This window comes from Struthio camelus, chromosome 2, assembly GCF_040807025.1.
Source record: "Struthio camelus isolate bStrCam1 chromosome 2, bStrCam1.hap1, whole genome shotgun sequence".
Classification (NCBI taxonomy): Eukaryota; Metazoa; Chordata; class Aves; order Struthioniformes; family Struthionidae; genus Struthio; species Struthio camelus.
The window spans coordinates 34,716,873-34,736,072 of record NC_090943.1 but is presented as its reverse complement, the minus strand read 5'-3'; the positions used below and the strand labels follow the sequence as shown (position 1 = coordinate 34,736,072).

Here is a 19,200-nt window from a genome sequence, read left to right as displayed (position 1 = left end):
ATAATGTAATTGCCAGTCTCAAACAGGAGCTTCCTACAGATGTGGCAAATTATAAAGAGATTAAATGGAAGAAAATTAAAGGATGGAAATTTTGCCGTTAAAAGTATAATTTCTGGAAGATGAAGGACCCTCTTGCAAGGGTCACAGTCAAATACGATAGTGCTTCACATGCAGCACAGAGCTTAACAAGCTTTGATTTATTTATATGAACAGAAACATTATTTTTTAAAGCAGTGAATATGTAACCTGATAGACTAGTCAGGCAATACACCACTGCTCTTCCATAGTTTCTTTTAATAAATAATATTAATCACTGCAGAGCAGATGTAGTAGAGGTGACCCAAGGTTAAAACAAAGGATACAAAATAATGAACTAGAGCAGTAGAAGATAACATGGAGAACTTCTTGATTTATAATTCAGAGAGAGTTTGTTGTGGGTATCTGCATCAACTTCATGCAAGTCTATTTGCCTTTTAATCAGACAGTCTCTGATCATGGTGATCTTTACTTTGCATTAATTTTATCTGCTTTCGGAGGTAATGTAATCGTGATAAGAGCCCATTAGTTTTGCACCATCAAGAAGGACAATGAATTGTGACTTGGCAAAACAAAGATAAAATTAACCATTTGCCTAAATGAAGCTATTCATTGTTGTTTTCTCATAAGGCTTGTTCGGGATATGTTCAGCTCCATGAACAAAATAGCTGAGGATATGCAAGTCTACCTAAAGTAAGACATGTTCTGAGATGAACACTACACTAATTCAGTAACACTGCCCGGTAATTCAATGCTAATTTTCCACAAGCTATTAGATCTGTACAAAGATTCTATTTCACACATATGAGTAAGTGACATAGTGAGAAATAAGCTAGCATTTCAGTTCTTGTGGCTAAGGTTTCTTAAATAAGAAGTGAAATGAGCTGGATGAAAGATGCTTTTTCCAAACAAGTACACCACTACTATCTTTTAAAAAATACTATTGCAAGTCTTTTGCCCAGGAGTAAGAGGAATTGCATGCTGGAGTGAAGCAAACCGAAATCACTAGACAAAAAAGTTTGCAAGCCTATTTTTGTACTATAATAACATTTACCATGAAGAAACCTAACATGCAAGTTGTATAGCTTTACAGAAACATAACTATAGCTGTGATACAAGCTATATTATATATATACACGTTATTTATATTTCAAGTGGAAGAATTACGCATTTTAGAAGTTATTTTAGGGTAAAATCATATTTATACATGACACTGGCAAAAGAATACAAAAAATACAGATTTCCCAGTAAGTTATGGGAATGCGTGTCTACTTTTATTTATATGTTTACACATATATATATACACATACAAATACACACACACACAGACACGCACAGAGAAAGTGGAGAAGACAGCTAAAAGGGAGACCTCTAAATTTAATTAAGAGCATTAAAGAGTAACTAATTAAGAATATTAAGGTTTCTCTCCTTGTCAAATTGAGTGAAAATAGTCTGCAATTATAGAAATCACAGTCTTTGGAAAGGAAGGATGGAAAACCACAAAAGAAAAAAGGGGACCCTTCAGTAGATCCAGAGTTTTGGTAGGTAAAATCATAGTGATCTAAGGAAATCTAAGAAAAAAAAAATCAATCTAAAGAAAAAAATAAATCTAAGATCAGTCTAAGAAGAAAGAACTTAATGACAACTAGTGTTTTCTCAGATAAATGATATTAAATAGAAATATAAGCACACACATATTATCCCAAAGCAGAGAAAACACAGTAATGTAGAAGAGACAAACTAGTTTAAATTATGAATTCCACAATAAACTTGAAAATTAGAAGGGAACATATGATGAAAGAAAGGGAAAAAATGGAAACTAGGTTAATTTGTAATTAAAAGAATAAAATAGCACAAATATGCAGAGAGAAAATCAGGGACACAAAATTAGATGCAAAAAAAGACACCAAAGGTAACAAGAAATAATTTTACAACTAATAACAATATGACAACCAAGGAAAATATTATCTGCTACTCAACAAAGACAGAAAGCTATCTAGAGACGGCATTTAGAAGTCAACATGCTTTCAGTCTTTTAATTAGATGTCTTTACGAAAAAGACCAATTGATAGTAAATGCCTAGAAAATTAATAGCAATAACAGAGGAGTAACTTTTCTGCTTTAGAATATGGAAACAACAGTTAAGAGACCACTTAAGTAATTTTACATTTTTTAGATTAGCTTGATCTGATGAACATCATCATCATCAAATACATGAAGACCTAATCAACAGAACTATAAAACTCTTAATAACTGTATTTAGAAATCCGTGAAAGATAGAATACATACTAGCAGACTGGAAAAAAGGTATATGTGATGCCTATGTTTAAAAAGTAACAAAAAGAAGAGCTGATAAACTATAAAGCAGTTAATTTAACTTCAGTCTTCAGTATAATTATGATAAAAGATCAAAGAAGCATTTTGTAAGATCCAGACCTGTAGGAAAAATAAAAAGATTAGCAGACAAGCGACATTTTTACAAACAAATTGTGTCAAACCAATCTGATTTCCTTTACAACAGCCATTGTTGTTATGGGAAAAGCATCTGGTTTCCTAAGTCTTGGTGTAATAAGGTAATCACACTAACATGACCTCATAAGGAAATTAGGAAAACAGGGTCCAGATGAAACTGCTGAAGGCTGGTGCAAACTGGTTGGGTAACATACCTAAAAGCATGTTTGTGGTTCACTGGAAACCACAAAATGGAAGCGCACAACAAAGGTAAGGATGCCCCGTCTCATGTTCTGTTCAATGTTTTCCCCAACCTGGATAATTATTATATCTGGGGAAAACATAGACCTGAAAGGAACCATAAGTTCACTGGAAGACAAGATGAGAACCAAGAATGAGCTTGACAAATTAACAAACTAATCTGAAAATAAGATGAATTTACTATGCTTAGGCAGAAGAGTGCAAGAAAAAAGATGTTTAGGTAAAGGTACTGTAAAAGAAGAGCTAAGAGAGATAAGGGATTAGAAGCAGAGCATGAGTTAGCAATTTCATCCTGTTATGAAAAAGCCAAACATGATCTTGGAATAAATTAATAGAAGTACAGATGGCAAGAAGCATAATATTCCTGTTCTGCTCAGGTAGGTTGATTAAATTACTATCCAAGGCCATATCTATTCCTCTTTATGAATCTACCAGGTGCACTATTATAATATTTGCTCTGTTTCAGCAAAACAACTTCCTCTTAAATGTTTGAGACGTTAATTTGAAGCTGAAATTTTCAGAAAGGCCTGAGTATGTAATCATTACTTTAGATTTTTACTTTGACTAATTAAGTCACTTTTTGCCTTCACCTGTGCATCAGTCTCTTGGGACTTATGGCACATTGTAGATTGCTAAAATATATATACACACACATTCTGGATATAACCCATATTTTTCTCTTTTGGAAGTCTATTTTTGCTGTTGTGTAAGGATAAGAATAACTACATGTTAGTTAAAATTCTTCATTGCTTAAAGTCTGTGTTTCCCTGATAACTCTTGCTCTCTCAGGGAGGCGTTTCCTTCCCTTTCTCTTCTGTGTTTGTAACATGAGTTTGGAAATGCCCAAGTCCACGTTGATAAAAACAGCTGATGCCTCTCTCTCACATTTTTTGAATAAGTCATGATTTCATGTTTATTACAGAATATTACTGAATAAAATTATTTTTCAAAAGTATTTTTAATTGTTATGTATCAGAAACTTTCACACCTTTAAAATAGTCCTGAACCCAATGAGAGCTGAGGCTTGTAAAGGAAAATACAATCTTGTATGACAGGCATTCAGTACTTGTATTAATGTTAGAAACAGTAGCCAAAAGCCTGGGGAATGAACCCACAAAACTACAATAGGTTCTATTTTGATATAGAATGTTTTCATCTAATGGGCAGATTAGGTCTATTCAAGTTCCTTATTTTTGTAACAGTGAGCAAAGGATTACCTGCAACGGATAGCCTAATGCTAAGAGTAGTGATCTGGACAGAAGATAACTGTTTCATAGTGTAGTGTTTCTACACTGAAGTTTAAATACGAAAGGAGAAAGCTGTCTTAGGCTATAAACTTGAGTAGTTCCTTTAGAATACAGGCTTTTTTTTTTTTTTTTTAATTTCGTTCAGAGCCATGGAAAACGAATCTACTCAAAGAATAAGGTTTTTTATGCTGACATCTGGAAATCTATTTGAGTACGTCTGGATGCATTCTGCAACATGGGGAAAGGTACAGTGGTAGTTGTAGCAAATATGTTAAATATGGGGGGAAGCGCGACAGTCTTTTTTATGAGTTTGTTTTTGACTGTTTCAGACTATGACAAATTCCCAATGTGTGCTCATATAGTAGGGTTAAGTCAGAGAGATCACATATTAATAAGAGATGAAAAGTGGGGAAAAAAGCAAGATAGATTAAAAACTTAGAAGACTATTATAATTCACTTGGTAGTTACTTTTAAAAATTAGCTTTTCCATGGAGATCTGTGCCTTTTCTAGTAAACCTCTATTAAAAAAAAAATCGCTCTGTTCTTGAGGCAGTAATGAAAAAACTGCAAGTTCAGCAGCTGAACCAGTCGAGTTTGAGATCATTCTGAGGAGTCATAGTAGTGATAAAACAAAAAACAATTTCAATTAATATTAATACATAGAGCAGTTATCACCTCTAAGTGCTTTACAATGAGAGTGCATTAAACTGGAACAGCTCTGGGCCTCTTAAATTCTCTCATAGGAGAGAAATCCAGCGCATGCTGATTCACTTTAAATTCGTGCTTTCTGCTCTGAGGATGAAGTTTCCTGGACATTCCAGTGCAGACACACCTGCCAAATTTGAAAAAGAATCACCTTGAGTTTGCACTCAACAGCCTAAAGTGGCCTGTAGTTTTGTTCTGCACATGTCTTTTTGTGGAAGAAATGAGGTAAAAATGTATACATCCATGGAAAAGAACATTCATGTAAGGGATTTACAGTGAATTCCTGAGTCAGGAAAAGAGATGGGAGAAACTGGTTATGAGGTACTTTTGAGCCTGAAGTTTAGGCTTTTGATACTTTCACTAAAAAAACGTACAAGAACAGAAAAGGAGTAGTCACCAAACTGCAGAAGAGCTCAGTACCATATAGAAAGTTTTAAAAAGCATTAGAACCAAACTTGCAAACCTTGAAATTTCTCCTGTTATATAATGACACCAGTATCGAATGTTTGTAGCTCTCAGTGTTCACTAAGAACAAGAGCAGGCTTCCCATGATCAAACTCAGTCTTCAACGCCAAATACTCTGGTTAGTTGTAATGAAAAAGAATGGGGATTTTGAAAAGAAAAAGAGGTAATTAATGATCATCTCACACAATGAATTAATGATTAAAAATAGATTGCATATCCTGTCTTAACTTATATTGTCTTAGTAAGTGAGAAAAAAGATAGGAAAGCAGAGTTTGTTTCAGTCAGAGCTGATGGAAGAATAATTTCTTCTTGGATGTCTTTTTCCTTAATTGTCTTGTTTGAAGCAAAGTACCTTTACTTGCTTTCTTAAGAACTAATATGTGTTTTATATATAAAAGTAATATTTCCTTATTATTTATAATATAAACAGTGACACCTTTTTGATTAGCAAATGCTTGTGAACACTGAGACATCGCTGCTTCCTCAGGTGTCTCTTATAACCCTTGTGTCCTGCTACTCTACTCCCACAGTGGCACTGTCAGAGTGCAACTCTGGGTCTCAGCAGCTTCTGTACAAGCCCATCAACTTAGCTGAAACTATCACGGTCAGCAGTTTAAGCAAGTGTGGCCAGGCATATTCCAGTCTACTGGCTCTGCTGGGGGGTGGGAACCTTCAGAGAAATATGATAACAAATGGGAGTATCTGTAAACATCTGAACTGGATTTCTCAGGCCACGTGTTTGGGAGAATACAGCATGTTCTACAGATTCATCAGAATTTAGGCATCACGCCCCCACTGTTTGGACTTCAGTGACTGCATACATCTAACCAAGAGTTACAGAAACACTGGAAATTAAGGCACTCCCAAGATTAGATTATGGGTACCTAAAGTGATAGCTTGGTGCCCCATCTCTCTAGTCCATCTAGAGTATATACAGTCTCATATACCTTTTTCAAATAGAATTAATACTTAAAATGAAAACATGTACTACTATACAAATGTATTTAACAGAGAATTTCCTTACTTTATTTACAGCGTTTAAATTATGTGCGTAAGATGTGAGGATTTTAATGGTCTTCCACAGTGAGTTCCCATCTTGTAAAATGAAAAATAGATCTGCAAATAGCTCAGACTAGTTCTTGTATTCTCTTGGTCCTTCTAGCAATCTATTATATTCCTCAGATTCGTCACACTAATTTCAGTTGGACAAGGATTTTGGGTTAGATATGTATGAATAAAATCACAACACTGCATTTTGAAACTACAGATATGACTTCTCCAAAACTTAAATTATCTTCATAAGACTATTCAAGTTAAATATCAGCCATTGTGTCTGTGGAAAGTCTGATCAGCAAAAATCATATTATGTAGCAGGATTAGGTGCAGCTGCAATGGGGACAGGGGACATAGTTCCTTAAACTCTCTGCTGTACTCCCAAATGTCTAGCCGCTTTCAAAATTAAAATCTGAACAATACTTAACACCATTCAAAATACATTAGGTCTGAATTACTGTCCCACAAGGAGTACTTAAGTTGTTTAAAGTGTAATGAGGCAAAGGTCTCCCAAAATTTTTGTAGCAGTGCATTAAGTCAATTTAAATGCTTAGCTCTATAAACAGAATACAACAAACCTTTCAAACTTTGTGACTATCATGTATATCTTGATGGTAAGCCAGACTTATGTTTGCGTGTTGGTATTGCTTTCCCACTTTCTGCAAATACTTTTCATTATTAGATACTGTCAGAGAAAAAATAAGCATTTATTAACCAGCCTGTCAGCAAAATAGTGGTTAGTTACTGAAAAGAGCTCTACCTTATCTGCAGTATAACAGGCTGAGAGTATTCGGACATAACCAAAAGTTAAATGCCAGTAATCCAGTGTCCAAAATTATCCACACCATCATCTAGGATCACAGGAAGTATCAGCTGAAATCCTTACTTCAGCATCAACAGTACAAGTACACAGGCAGGTGGAGAACGCTGCACACTGAGAACAGTAAGCAAAAAAATAACATTTAAGTCTGAGCTGGGGACTTTTCCCAATCAACTCTAAACCAACCAAACAGCTAGCATATGGTACACCCTGCATATGGATTAGACAGAGCATGCACACATCTGTTCCTAACTCACATACAGGTGCTAGAGTTAGTGAGCCTGATCTGGCCTGAAGTCACTCAATGTTTTCTCATTGGCATCAATTACAGCAGGATGGGGTTGTTCACCGCTGAAGCATTTAAAAGCAAAATAAAAAAGTTTACACACAATTTCCTTCTCAATTTTTTTAATTTCTTCTCTGTCCTTTACTTTTAAAGTATACCAATTCACACTTACCAACCCAATTTTGAGTACTTTTTAATCGTCTCTCTTGCCTTCCTGTTCACTCTTCTTTGTGAGCTCCATACTATGGACTCCTTATTTTTCTCAGGTTTCATCTATTTAGATTATTCCCTTCAGTGAACCATACCATAACAAGATTTTGATTATTTATACAGAAATTTCTGTGAAAGTAGTACTTAATCATCTATAGCTTCACTCACAAAAAAGAACTGACCAAGCTGATCTATACCTTCTCCAGCTACTATATGCTCAGTGCTTGAAAATACATCGTACTGTGTATTCACTTCCTTCCCACAGTGAGTAAACAAAATCTAAAGCATTCACTGATTTTTTTTTTTTCTGTCCAGAAGGGAGCATTATATCATCTAATATGATCTTTTCTGTGTGTTACAAAACATACTGTCTCTGACAGAGCAGTCTCTTAGCTTAAATTTTATTTTGGTTCATGTATTTAATATCTAGCTTAGATAGACCAGCATTTGGTCCATCAGCAATAACTGCTGGTATTTTCCTTATAACAGGCTATGCTTTTCATATGTACGTGGCTGCCTTTCCTTATGCCTTCTATTGATGTTTCACAATGTAGATAATTTTACGAAGAAAATTTTATAGCAATATTTCTAGCTCATTTGGCTTTAAGTTTTAGATTTTCCAACTGAAAAATCACAGTCAATCTTGATCAATGCTGCATTTCAAATGTGTGCACTTGAAGCATTATAGTACATTATTTGAGACTGTTACTGAAATTCTTCATACAATTCAAATGTATGTAGGAGGAAAGGGAAAGTCTTTTATGAAGAGGGAAAGAATTCCTTATAGGTCCTAATATTCATAATGCTATCCATTGACTCTCTCAGTTGTGAGGTATACTTTCAGTCTCAGAAATGATTTCCTGTTAATATGGAGGATGTGTATTCCTCTTCCTTATCTTTCTTTGCATGCATAATTCAACATCAATCTGCAAAATTAATCTTTGGTACAGCCTTGAGCAACCTGGTCTGGCATCTTAGCTGACCCTGCTTTGAGCAGGAGGTTGGACTAGAGCCCTCCTGGAGTCACTTCCAGCCTGAATTATTCTATAGTCCTATGATTTTCTTCTCTACAGGAAAAAAGTCCTTTCTACATCCATCAGTTTTTATCTCATCAGGCCCATCTATGAAATCTCATTGGTGACAAACCTTTGTGAGAATGAACCAAATTTTGCAATGCACAGTGCAAAATTGAAAGAGTAAAATTGAAAGAGCCAAAATGGAGCTGATAGCCCATTATCTTTTGCAATTCTAGTGACAGAGGAATTTGCTAATACCTTCTCATCAAAGTGCTTACATATTGGACCACTCCTAGCAGCTCCAATAGCGTGTCCATTTCTTATATAATTTGGGCATCAAACTTGGGAATCTCAGTGATCTGATCTGACAGAACCACACTGCCTTAACTCAATCTGAGACCAATGCAGTAACACTACACCATCACCTAGTGATTCTTCATTCACCCTTAAATTAATCTGGTTTATAATTCCTCTGTACTGAGTCTTACATTTCTTTCTGAAGAACATGGGGATATCTTATCCTTAAAAAAGCAGCAGTTCTATAGACCTCAGCAAGCGCAGATAGCCAGAATAGTTTGCTGTGAACCCACAGTGTTGGTACAAAGAGACTGTAAAAAGTATTAAGAAACTCCTGCATTGCAACAGTAAATATTCCAGCAAAGGGCTTCAAAAATAGGTGCAAGATGCTCAGGAGCATCAAGCAACATCGAGCACTTGACGTAGCAATAGCGAAAATACTAGAGACAGGTTATTCAGTAGCTACTAACTAGTTTGACTCCAAATTTGGTGAAAGGAGAATTGGCAGAGGGGGTTTGAGAAGTCAGAATTGGGCCTTTCTCAGCCATCGCAGATTTATAGAAAAGAGCAACCTTCAGGAAAGCAAAATCTCTTTGAGTCATCCCCTCTAAAACCCATTTACTCCAATGACCTGACTCTAGGAAAGAATATATAAAAATCAAGATAGCTGTTATCACAGCTTGATTTACTTTCTTTTTCAGCATTTATAATGTAATGCTAATCAAGATGCTGCTGCTGAAGCCTACATTTAAAAAAAAATGATGGAATAAACTGCCACCTAGAGTTAAAGCCTTGATGTTAATACTGTGTTACGTGCACATTCAAGATAGACAACTCTAGCATTGCAATATTCAAGATTAAGTCAGCACAGTCTTTGAACACTAGCAAAGTGAGCAGAGATTTGTCAGGGATTTCAAATTGAATCTGACTATGTGCATAATTTCTTAACAGACATTAATCTATTTCAAAATCACTCCAGAACTGGAGATCATTATTAGCACATGTTATTCTCACCCTATTTGACAGGAATGTTCTAAAGATAAACGCTGATCAATAGACGGACCTAGTGCTATTGAAAACAAAGTGCCATTTTTTATTTCTTAACACTGTCACTTTCAGTCCATTGGGACTGCATACGCATATATATGAGCAAATCTCCACAATTTTATCAGTTGGTTCATATTATCTACACTTGCTGTAAGAATTCTGAACATTATTTTCATATATGTTTTTAAACTAAAATATTATTAATTATCTTAAACAGGTCAACTAACTTTTGAAAATGCTGGCTTAATCTTGTGCCGTCCTACAGAAAAGTAATCTCTACATCAGAGCAGTTGTGGCAGCTAAGCACAGCAGTTAGTCTTGCAAGTGGTCATTGTCCAAAAGCTGAGCCCTAACAGCTATGAATAAACTAGCTTCTCCAAACACTGATGGCTTTCGGTAATCCCTTGACCTCATACAGCACTTTTACAAAGATTTTATATAAACAAATTATTATCTTCCTATTAGATATACAACAACAAATATCTTAGAGATATACACAACAAATTATGATAGAGAGAGAAATGGAACTCACTGCTTTGAGGCCTTCCCAGAGCACTAACTTCGACAGTAACCTGTCTCTCCTTCCACATAGCACAGGTTTGTTACAAACTCTTTGTAGATTAGTTTTCTAATGAAATGAGGTTTACCCAGTCATGCTGTCTACATGTCTACAGGTCTGGAAGCCTTTCCTCACTATCTTTTGGACCCAATTTGCCCCTACAAACCAAATTGTAAAGACAACAGTTTAATTCCTACAAGTTCTGCAGAAATGTGTGGTTGAGTAGAGGAGGAAAACCTAAATTAATAGCCACCTAAAAAGGACAGGCCAACAGAATTAAGCCATTTTACGTTTTGTTTTGCAACCAGCTGATCAGCTTATGCATAACTGCTCGTTAGAAAAGTCACAAATTAGCTCTTGCCTGATTTGCTGTGTGGAGGGTAAGGTTCAAAGGAACACAAGAAAGAATTGGGTCTATTGCAGTGGAGCAATAGTGGAGAAAGAGGAAGGCATTAGACAAATCCATAACAAACTAGAAAACATTACTTCTGCCTTCAACATAAAAATTTGTGTACTTGTTATGGTATCTCAGTCCTTGCCTTCTTTTCAAATAAGAGATTGTGACCATTCAAATGACCAATTAAAGTGAAATCCAATTAAGAAAATACTCAGTTGTAGATTATCAAAAAGTATCTGCAGTTTGAAAAATGTAGTGTGCACAATACTTTTCCAAATGAATAAACATCCAATTAAAATTGTTATCTATAAAGAATTCACTCCAATCGGGAAAAAAAAATCTCGAAACTTTGCACTAAAAGGTAAGATTCAGCTCACAGACTCTGAAGTGCTCTTGGCAGCAAACCTGTAATCCAGGAATGAAAAGACAAAGATTGTATTGACATCCTAGAAATCTTTTTTGAGAAATCATTCTTGGCATATAGAGGTAGGTATGTCCCTATTCTTGGCCTGCATATTGGAAGCGCAATTAGTCATGTAGGAGTCAACAACTTGTGCAGCAGGCATTGACACAGGGATTCAGCTTTTATGAGCATGAGACCCTCTTTGAGGATCGAGCACTGCTAAAAAGAGACTGGATCCACCTGATCAAATGGGGCAAAAGCATCTTTGCCAGCTGGCTGCCCAGCCTGGTGAGAAGAACTTTAAACTATGAATGATGGGGGAGGGAGATGATGATCCACAGTCAAGTAAGGAAGCGGTGGACTCTGTTGGCAAGGAAAGAGTGCAGGGAGATGTGGACAAAACACGGCAGAAGGGGGCCCATCCCAAGTGCATGCACACAAACAAGGAAGTAGCAAGGGAACAGCCTGCTGGAAGAAGCTCACATGCCTTTTCTGGGAAATAGCACAACTGAGCATGTCTCTGAAGTGCCGGATCACTAATGCATGCAGCATGGGGAAAAGATAGGAAGAATCAGACATCTGCAGCTGCATGGCTGCAGTCTCACCAGGATCACAGACATTCTTGAAGAAGGGCAGGCTGGAATGGTGAGGAGGAGGAGGAGGAGTTGCCCTTTATGTGGGAGAGCAATAGGAATGCATGGAGCTCAGCCCTGGGACAGGTGATGAGCCAGCTGAGAGCTTATGGGTCAGGATGAGCAGACAGACCAACATGGGTGACATTGTTGTGGGTGTCTGCTACAGACCACTGATCAAGAAGTAGATGTCTGTTCTTTAGACAACTGGAAGAAGCCTCACATTCACAAGCCCTGGTCCTCATGGGAGATTTGAACTACTCTGATGTCTGCCGGAGAGACAACATAGCAGCACACAAGCAATCCAGGAGGTTTCTGGAGTGCACTGATGATAACTTTCTGACATAGGCAATCAAGGAGCTGACAAAGGCAAGCACTCTGCTGGACCTGATACTCACAAACAAGGACAAACTGGTGAAGGCTGGAGGCAGCCTTGACTGCAGTGACCATGAAATGGTGGAGTTCAGAATTCTGCAAGGAGAGAACAAGACAAATAGGATCACAGCCCTGGACTTTAGGAGATTTTAGCCTGCTCCAGGATCTGCTTATAAGAATCCCATGGGAGATGATCCTGGAGAGAAGAGGGATCTAGAAGAGCTGACGGATTTTCAAGCATTACCTCCTCCAAGCTGAGGAACAGTCCTTCTTCAGGTCCAGGAAGTCAAGCAAAAGCAGCAAGAGGTCTGCATGGATGACCAAAGAACTCCTGACAAAACTCAAACATAAAAAGGAAGCATATAAGAAGTGGAAGTAGGGGTGGGTGAACCTGGAGAAATACAGAGATACTGTCTGAGCATGCAAGGATAGGGTTAGGAAAGCCAAAGCCCACCTGGAGTTGAATGTGGGACATGAAGGGCAACCAGAAAGGCTTCTACAGGTATATCAGCTATAAAAGAAAGACTAATGAAAAGGTGGGCCAACTGCTGCATGGCACAGGAAGTCTGGTGATCAAGGACTTGGAAAAGGCCGAATTACTCAAAGTCTGCTTTGCCTATCAATTCCATTGATAAGGCTATTATCATAAACAACAGATAGAGCGGGTCCAGTATGATTGTCATTTTCTCCTAATGAGGTTGGACTTTTTTGGACCTTGTCAGTGGTTGTCTTTGTGTGTCAAAAATAAAGTTTGACTAAGTGTGCCTGCATAAATTTGCCAGCGGGCAAGTTTACCATACCACTCGAGTTTATCACTCGAACAGAACTATCCAAGGTTTTCTTAGTTTCAGTGAGAATACTTAAATTCTTTTGGAAGTGATCTCTCTGAAATTAATTTTATAACCAAGCTTTCTGCCTTTGGAATTTGGCCTTGTAGTCCACCATCAAAACTGAAATACAAGAAACATGCATGTCAGTAAAAACAATTACCTTTTCCTCATATAAAGCTCTGTCAGTTTAATGTACTGCTACAGAACACTGACTATAAAAATAAAAAAAATAACAATTAGATATGCATTTAGCAGCTTTCATGTTCATATTGCAGAAGCACTAGCAGCCTCAACCCAAACTGCCACAAGGTGTTGGACATACAGACAGGATAATATAGTCCATTTCTCAAGAACATCATTATTCCCTTTTTCTTCTAGCTTTATCTGAATAGCGCTAAACTCTGTTTGACTCTCTGTACCCCTTCTCCCCAACACCTATCATCCTAACTAGAAATTACATTTCCCTAACATCTGAAAGTGTAAATAGACCTAGCTACTGCTATCCAACTACTGTAACATAGCTTCTTTTGTGCATCTTCAGTAACTGTATGCTGGAAGCAAGCTGTCTCTCCTCTGTGATAGTTTACAGTAATCTCAAATCCATCAGTAAGTTCTGTTCAGACAGTACCTGACATGTTATAACCATGTTTCTTCCCAGTAGAAAGCTGTTGTACAGCATTCAGTCTGTTACTAGCACTTTAGAAGCACTTGCAGAAGACATACTGTTGCTGTATCACAGTAATCATGATTTTTTGAAGACTTGTGATGTCATTAATATTAAAGCAGTGAAAAAAAAAGAAAAAACCCTTGCACAAAACGCATTACAAACCATCAGATGTTCAGAAAGTTGCCTCTATTTTTGCAGTTGAGGTATTGAGTTCTCACAGTACTGGGAAACTGTGCAGTTTAGTTTATATCAAATAATTATTGTGTTTAAATTATATAGTAACAAATATTGGCTTCCTTACCTTTTACAACTCTTCTCTTTTTAAGCTTTTATTTCCTGCCTCCCTCCTGCACAGCAATTTCCTTTCTTCCGGTCCTCTTAATTCTGTAGAACTGATGACTTCAAAAAAATGTTTTGGACACATGCTGACAGTCAATCTTTTCCACATATTTAGAAATGCTTGTTTGGTTTCATTGCTTGTCATTAGCTTTTTTTTAATTTTTATTTATTTATTACATAGGAGGAGGTATTATAAGGAATGTTTCTTGTTGGTAATTAAAGGATACTGTTTTTTCTTTTAAGTTGACCTGGGTTATTCATAGACTTAGCATCATTTAGTATTATTGGAAAGAGATGTGTTATGTGTTATGTATTTTCTAAAAATTATGAATACATAAGTTATATGTGGAAAGATCAATCAGCTTCTAATAATGAGGTTCAAGCTACTAGATACCTCAGTTACAAAAGTGACATTCATCACAGTACTCAAAGTCTACAGGGCTTCAGATGCTTAGGGCAAAGAGAGTGAACACCTGGACTATCCATAAACATATGATTCTTCCGTAGTTACTGGTCATTACAGAGTTCTCAAGTGAAGAACTGCTTCCATCTAAGGTATTTACAGTTAGGTTTCAAGTACTTATGCACTACTGTACTTCAGTTTAATGATAGACAGCTGTGGAAGTATTGAGAAGCATGCATCTTTCTCTAGACACCTGAATACCTTCAAAATCTAGTTTTCCATTTGATCATCCATATCTTAGAAGTAGGCAGAGCTCGGGTTCTAATTCCATTAGTAACCCAGACGGCCTTTGTTCAATAAGCAGCCTGAACACTTGTGAGATATGAAATAGGATATATATAGAAATAAACTGTAATGACCAAGGCCTGATGTGAAGAAATACATCCTATTACCTCCCTCAGTATGGAATTTTGAACCTTTGTCCTATCTCAGAACATATAACAAATGGTGAAATAGGCATGTACCACTGGACAAAAATTCCAAATTCTCCTAAACTCAACTTACGTATATGCACGTCTCTACCTGCCAAATACAAGACCCATGCTTTGCTGTATATGAGCTTTTTTTGGCTATCAGGAACGCACAAAGTATTGTTAAAGATTTGCTACAAACAGAATAGAGGCCCTTGGACACTCTGACTATGTCTCTGGCTGCAGAGATCCTCTATACTACAATTCAAAAGTCTAACTGCAGGGCTTAACTAAAAGCAATTGTCAATTGCCTGTTCTTATTTCTGTTGTTACTGAATAAACTAATAGCTAAAGTAAGTTTACAATGAAGAAAAACACAGTATCCACTGTACCAAACATTCCTTAGAATTCTTCTTTAGAAATCCTAATACTTTTACTGCATCCAAATGAGATGCAGAATTAGTTTGGATTAAGACCTTGCTTAAGCTCTTATATCTAAGGTCACAAGTTAGGCCAAATTCTGTTTCTCTAAGCATCAATCAACAGTGTTATCAGTTAATAATTGGCATTTTTATGTAAGCATTTGGTAAAAATCCTATCTTCTGATAAAAAGTAATTAAGATTAATAAATAATCTAGATAAAGTGTCTGAGCTGGCACAGAATGTGGGAAATTAGAATTGAAAGTTCTGAAGACTCAAATCTTCCACAATAAAGGCAAAACCAAGACAAGACAGGCTGGATCCAGACGGGACTTCTATCGTGTTTCACAAGCAGGTCTGCTCTAGAATCCCAGAGCAGTGCTTGGATACTGACAGCAGTGTAGCATTACTGAAAGTCACTAGATGGTGCTAACAGAGACTGGTTTACTGTTTTGTCTGACAGAATGAGAAATTTGCTTTTGAAAAGACTGCTTAGCATTAGTAAAATTAGATCAACAATCAGATTTCCCTGCTCTTATTCTGTCATTTCATAGGCTCAGAACTTCCACAAAACAAACAAAACCAAAACATTATGATCTGGAGCTAAGCTAGTCAGTGGAGAAAGAATATGTAAGCACTCCTTATATTATACTTCTTGGGGGCAGTAACATGCAGCTGCAGTTTTTAAACCACTCCACATGAAAGCATTCCTTCTATAGTTCTTCTAAGATTTGTTTTATTAAGTTTCATAATGAAATTATCCTTCTGTGACAGGATTTAGTTTCCCTAACCCAAAATATATTTGGCACCTGCCAGGTGCTTCTGCAGTAGGCAGAGGCATCTATTTTCAAAATGGATAATTAGGTTCCATGACTTGACTTATTTTATTGAAATGGAATATTAATCTTATGTTTTGGCACATTTTAAAACAGAATATCATACTCTGCTTCCCAATACTTCTTGCAGAACCCCACACAACAAACAGATCAATATTACAATTCATAATCCCAATATGAAACCAACATCATCTGTCAATTGAATTTAAAATTACCCAAGACCTGGTAAAATATAAGGAAATATCCAATACTTTTGCCTCTCCTAGCTAGGCATGTTCATGTATTTTTCACTCATACTGCTTTTTCATTCCTTGCTTTCCAGGCTACTGTAGAAATTTAGAGCATGAAAGAAATTATCATGCTTCTAGACAGGAAATTTATTATCTCTGTTCTGAGATGCCAAGTAGGCAGTTTTGGCAGAAATAGGCTGGAGGCAGGCACAGAGACCTGTGGGTTTTGGCATAACTTTGCATTCATTATCGTCAATGGCAAAGGAATTAAATTTCAAATAAGATTAAAGAGGCAATGTTACTCCAAGTTTTTCCATAGTATTATACAGTTAAGGAAACTCAGCAGGCTGACCCAGACATTTATGGTTTCTGGCAGATAGAAATAGTGGAGGTATTATGCAATCCCTTTGATTCAATACATTTTCTAGTTTGTCTAATATAGGGTAACAAGCTCTAAAGAGCAACACTCAACATATTAACTTAAGCTGATACTTAAGTAAACAGATGACCATTGTTACTAAACCAGAAGAGAGAAGTGATTGGCCAAGTTCACCAGGGTTTATTATCTGAGAAGCTGCTGAGAGATACAACAGAGATCTTCTAATACTCTTCCAAAGTTAGATGATCAGGGAACAAGAATGTCTCCCTCTTCCTATTTTTCCTGTTGGCATGATGAAATCTAAGACTGAAATTTACCCTCTGCTCAGTTTATAGATGGACTTTGTACTCTAAGAAACAAAAGAAATTTCAAAACAGGAAGTTACGGCATTCAGTAGACTGAGTCATAAGCCATCAAGGAGCAGAAAGAACAGGGCTGCTTCACAAGGGAAGCACAGCACAAGCAGGGCAGGGCCCTCACCAACCAGGGCAGCCCCATAGCACCTGAGCTGGGCGAGCAAAGCAGGAGTAACAACACCAACAGTTCCTGTTGACCATCTAGGGATCATGAGGCAAAGTAACAAGTCAGGTCCAAGGTCAACCCAGGAAATCTAAACAAGTCAAAACAAAAACACAACACTATCCCAAAACAAATAACCCAGTAGCAAACAGGACCAAAACTAAGCACACCTACACCATAGCTCAGGAAGGAAACAGTGACCCAAGCCAGAGCTTAAATGGAACTCCTGGGCCAGTGGGCAGCAGGTGTGTGGTTGGTGGTCCCAGGTGAGGCCAGTCAGGCAATCATAGGCTATTAGTGCACATAAGGCCCTCAGCCAGACATAAACCATCTCTCCTCATGCATGAGGAGAATTGCTTTGGTCATAGAATTGAAGATACCTTGCTGAAAAAGCTTACCTTGGAAATATTGTCTTGAAAATCACAACTGATGTAATTAAAGAACTAGCCTGCCCCTGACATCTTCTCAGAAAGAGAACTTCTGATAGTATTGTAAGAAGATAATTGGACATAGCTATATGTTTGTAGACGTTAGCAACGCCAACTGGAACAAAGACTGTGGAAAAAATGCTCATTTATTTTCTGCTTGTTATTGTCTGCATTGTAGCGGAGAATGCAATTTTTAGTCTTCGAGACACAAGCAGTTCTAACAACAAATAAAAGATAGTAATTTTTGAAAACATTTTGCCAGAAATTTTATAATTGTGTTATTTTGGCATTGCTATCTGTTTGACAGATAGTAAATCTATTAGGTATACTTTGTGACTTTTAAATAATTTCATGCATTTATACACCTATTATTTCCTTCCTCATGTGATTGAAGAGGTTTTTATTTTTAATTTTTAGTCAATTCTTATGCTAAGCATAAAGGTAGAGCCATCATTGTGGAAGATATAATGCTCTAAATTAGGTCTCCTGGGGCTTGTACGGGAAAGAGAAAGAAGATAATGTGATTAATAAAAGAAATTCAGACAGATTGTTTTAAAGTTGGCAAAATAAAGAATCTTAAGATATTTCTGCACTAATGTTAGAAGCTTGGGTGAGCAGCAGCAACTACCACAGATTTTCATGAATAAACATAATTATAATTGGATTGACAGACACAATGTAGGGAGTGCTTCACAACTGAAATGCACGTCACTGACACCCAGTACTCAAAATCGAGGGACTGCAAAAATGCTGTGGAAACGGCAAGCCTATGTATTATATGCTTGGAACTGTACGTTAAAAGGTCATCCCTGGATACATATCTAGGAAATATGATCCGATTTCACATTAGAAACAGTGATTCAGACGCATATTCTTCTTGAATATTTGTTGGTCTTCTACTTTTGCACTAATTAGAATCCTGTAATTAACCCAATATCACTTTAGGAGCCAATGTGTTATGCTGAAATACATGGGACTCAAAAAGAAGATGCTCAGAATTGCTTGTATATAGCAATTGTTCATGTTTTCTATATTAAAGATATTAAAAAAATAGAGTGAAAAGGTAACTTTATCATTTTAACTTCAATTTGGCTCTTTTTTTGTGTGCTCTCCTCAGAAAACGAGCGTTATGAAATGGTTCCGCTTCTGCAAGTTCCCTTTCTGGTAACTTTGGAATCCAATGTCAATTGCCACAGCATTGAGGTTGAAATGTGGTAAACTCCCTCAGGTTTAGTGAAAAATGACACCCGAGGAGATAAGACAGATGCTATTAATGATCCTGGAAAGAAAGCTGTGAAGAATGCAGACATTTTCTGTTCTATTTAACAGAAGCCACTTGGCCAATTTACATGTACTGGCCAGCTAGCCAGCATGCGTGCAACCCTGAGCTAGTCACAGCACGTACTTTGTCTTGTACAA

At 36.8% G+C, this 19,200-nt stretch overlaps 1 long non-coding RNA gene across 1 annotated transcript in view; it reads right to left on the bottom strand.

Annotated features, from left to right (window-relative positions):
• Positions 1-126: 126 nt before the first annotated feature.
• Positions 127-19,200, bottom strand: part of LOC138066313 (uncharacterized) — a 37,393-nt gene continuing 18,319 nt past the window's right edge. The window contains exon 4 of the long non-coding RNA XR_011139636.1: positions 127-2,472. This is a non-coding gene — a long non-coding RNA (uncharacterized lncRNA). The remainder of the gene's footprint in view (positions 2,473-19,200) is intronic.